The sequence below is a fragment of the Lytechinus pictus genome, chromosome 5 (genome assembly GCF_037042905.1).
Source record: "Lytechinus pictus isolate F3 Inbred chromosome 5, Lp3.0, whole genome shotgun sequence".
NCBI lineage: Eukaryota > Metazoa > Echinodermata > Echinoidea > Temnopleuroida > Toxopneustidae > Lytechinus > Lytechinus pictus.
This window is the reverse complement of record NC_087249.1, coordinates 56,466,942-56,470,739: the sequence shown is the minus strand read 5'-3', so window position 1 is coordinate 56,470,739 and position 3,798 is coordinate 56,466,942. Positions and strand designations below refer to the sequence as shown.

Genomic DNA, 3,798 nt, shown 5'->3' with positions numbered 1-3,798 from the left:
AAAAAAAAATACTATATTATAATATATTGAAATTAACAAGATCCAAATCAAATATCAATAATATCATAGATATATCTTAGAGTTTTTCATACGGTCATTCGTAAACTGTCGTTAATTGCATTTTCACAGAGAAACTTCATCTTTTGGTTTAGACTCCATATAAAAATCATAGATATCAATTGTTTGTTTCGAAATGGAGGCCGGAGCATGGGGAATAAACAATCTAAGCAATCCCTGGGGAAAAACACAATTATATATATTGAATAATTACATTCATGAATAAATACAGATAATTGAAACAATTATAATATTTCATGTGGTATTTACCTAGGACAAGAGAGATATGAAGATGATGCATATGGTCGAGAACTGCTGGAAGGATGGTTGTTGTAATGAAGAAACAAGATATACCAATACATAATACATAGGTCAGGCCAAGGACGGAAATCTTTCACCAAAGGTAGCCGGGGGGACCAGGGGCTGGAAAATTTGACAAGCCCAAAAATAATAATTAAAGGTTGTCACCCCAAAATAAATTTGACAAGCAAAAAAAAAATGGTTATTACCCCCAAAAGTAAGTTCATTTCGTTCGAAATACATGTTTTATTTCGATATTGAATGATGCATTTCTTTAATTCCATCATAAAAGACCAAAAATAGTAGGGGACACTAAATATTGTGTCCCCTTACTATTTTGGATAGGGGGACGCGTCCCCCTGTAATTTCCGCCCATGGGCCAAGCAAATAACCATGAAAAAAGTATACCCTTAAAGAGCCTGGTGTATTTAAAGTGTACTTTTGAATTGTCATAATTATAAAATATTTATTAAGGTGGGGAAGAAATACTTGTATACGGTCAGTAACGGCACCATGATATTTTGATAGGGGGCAAAAGAACATTTTGTGTGGAGCATGCAGAAGCGGATAGAAACAAGATTTAATACACGTTTTTGGTTTTTCGGTTTACACAATTTCTGGTGGATGTGGGAGGGGGGGGGGTGGGGAAATGATGCATTTCTTTGATTCCACCATAAAAGACCAAAAATAGTAGGCGACACTAGATATTGTGTCCCCCTTACTATTTTGGATAGGGGGACGCGTCCCCCTGTAATTTCCGCCCATGGGCCAAGCAAATAACCATGAAAAAAGTATACCCTTGAAGAGCCTGGCGTATTTAAAATGTAATTTTGAATTGTCATAATTATAAAATATTTATTAAGGTGGGGAAGAAATACTTGTATACGGTCAGTAATGGCACCAGGATTTTTTGATAGGGGGCAAAAGAACATTTTGTGTGGAGCATGCAGAAGCGGACAGAAACAACATTTAATACACGTTTTTGATTTTTTGGTTTACAAAATTTCTGGTGGATGTGGGGGGGGGGTGGGGAAATGCGCCCCTCCCCCCACCACGGTGCCGCCATGGTATTCAGAGAATGATGATTGCGTACGGTATTAATAAAACATGGATTCAATTTTGTCAACTTTGTCATGTGACCATGATCTAAATTTAAACGTTTCATACCTTGAAGCTTCAATGTCACTTGTCAGGTCAATAGGGATAGAGGCTGTGTTGGAAACAGGTGTATGGCACTGGGGTGTCTCAACTCCGGAAATGGGTCTGTAAAGATAATTCGTGTTATTAAATTTGTTATTATTATTATTATTACTATTTATTCGGCAAATAATACATAAGTATATTTTAGAATAGATAATACAAAATAAGAAATATCAACCGTTCCATTGGGACACCAAAGTTAACTTATTTACTGTGGGATAAAGCCTCCTGTCCCAAGTCAATCAGTATAGACCACTACTCTTGTTAAGGTCACAAATGCAATACCATAATACCTGTACCTATGCGATACATGTTTTTTAGCAGTACGATTTGCAATTTTCCTTGTGGATACCTATTCTAGAAATGTAGATAAAAATGCAAAATAGGCATGTGTAAGGTCATAATGACGATAAAAATAATATAATAATAATAATATAGGGTATTTATATTGCGCACATATCCACCTTGTTAGGTGCTCAAGGCGCTCCTATAATTACCCGGCTAAGCTAGGCGTTCATAGCGCACACAGCTTCTTAAGGAATTACTTCCTACCTGTACCCATTTACCTCACCTGGGTTGAGTGCGGCACATTGTGGATCAGTTTCTTGTTGTAGGAATAATAATAATAGTAATAATAATATGATGATGATGGTGATGATAATAATAGTAACAATAATGATGATGATGATAATAATAACGATAACCGTGATGGTGATGATAATAATAACAACGACCATGATGATAATGTTTATAAGAGGGATATGACAATAATGATTTTCTACTGCATACGAATCATGATAATTTGAATGAACACTTAATGGAGAATGTTGGTAATAATTACCTTACTGCGAAAGATGATGATGTTGCTAACAACGAAGAAGCCAGAATGTTGGATTGACTGCTGTAATAAAAGGGAAACAATTAAATTGAACTAGAGTAGAAATTAACATCAGTTGAATATTTGATGACTATAGTGCATGAAAATATTTGTCATATGTCAACACTGACAAAGAAAACACTTAAGAATAGCCAAAATATTTATTGTTTAATTAGCTCAGTATCAGCTCGATCATGCTTAGGCAATACATAAAAAATTATATTTCAAAAAAAGCGCATAGCCATTTAACCCCATCCCCAAAAAAAAGATTTCAGTAAAACAATATGTTCGATTCTTTGGCTAATGCATTGGAAAATATAAGTTCAGGTCTACATATTTTTCTTTTCAATAACGGAATAATTACCTTGACGCTTCAGTGCTACTCTTCGGATCTCTTTGGGCATGTTGGGCGGCTGAACCATGTGTATGGATTGTTGAAGATGATCAGCAAAGAAAATTTTACATATTGAACTTATAAAGATAAATTGAACTGGATTTTTTAAAATGACCTTTATCTCTTTTTATTTTTATTTTGCTTAGAAAGTTAATTTCAGGTCCACTGGCGGATCCAGGGGAAAACAGCCGGCCTGTGCCGTCCCCTCCATGTTGAGATGCACAATTAAAATTTATAATGTAAAAATTCCGTTTAAACAAAAGTGTGCCCCTCCCCATTTTAAAAGTGAAGACGTTTTTTTTTTGCTTGTCAATATTTGTTGAGGACGAAGTAACCTTAATATTTGGTTAAAACCCCCTTTTTTGGTTGTCAATTTTTTTTTGTATACAAACATCTTTTATAATTTTTTATTTTTTGCTTATCACTTTTTTCGTGGACGAATTAATACTCTTAAATTTTGTTCAGGTCTACATATTTTTCTTTTTAATAACGGAATAATTACCTTGACGCTTCAGTGCTACTCTTCGGATCTCTTTGGGCATGTTGGGCGGCTGAACCATGTGTATAGATTGTTGAAGATGATCTGCGAAGAAAATTTTACATATTGAACTTATAAAGATAAATTGAACTGGATTTTTTAAAATGACCTTTATCTCTTTTTATTTTTATTTTGCTTAGAAAGTTAATTTCAGGTCCACTGGCGGATCCAGGGGAAAACAGCCGGCCTGTGCCGTCCCCTCCATGTTGAGATGCACAATTAAAATTTATAATGTAAAAATTCCGTTTAAACAAAAGTGTGCCCCTCCCCATTTTAAAAGTGAAGACGTTTTTTTTTTGCTTGTCAATATTTTTTGAGGACGAAGTAACCTTAATATTTGGTTAAAACCCCCTTTTTTGGTTGTCAATTTTTTTTTGTATACAAACATCTTTTATAATTTTTTATTTTTTGCTTATCACTTTTTTCGTGGAC

At 34.4% G+C, this 3,798-nt stretch overlaps 1 long non-coding RNA gene across 1 annotated transcript; it reads right to left on the bottom strand.

Moving 5' to 3' along the window:
* Positions 1-327: 327 nt before the first annotated feature.
* On the bottom strand, positions 328-2,875 carry LOC135154085 (uncharacterized). Its single transcript, XR_010293531.1, has 4 exons — positions 2,799-2,875; positions 2,399-2,458; positions 1,525-1,620; positions 328-480 (listed from the first exon to the last, which is right to left on the bottom strand). It is a non-coding gene; the product is annotated as an uncharacterized LOC135154085 (long non-coding RNA).
* Positions 2,876-3,798: the final 923 nt, after the last annotated feature.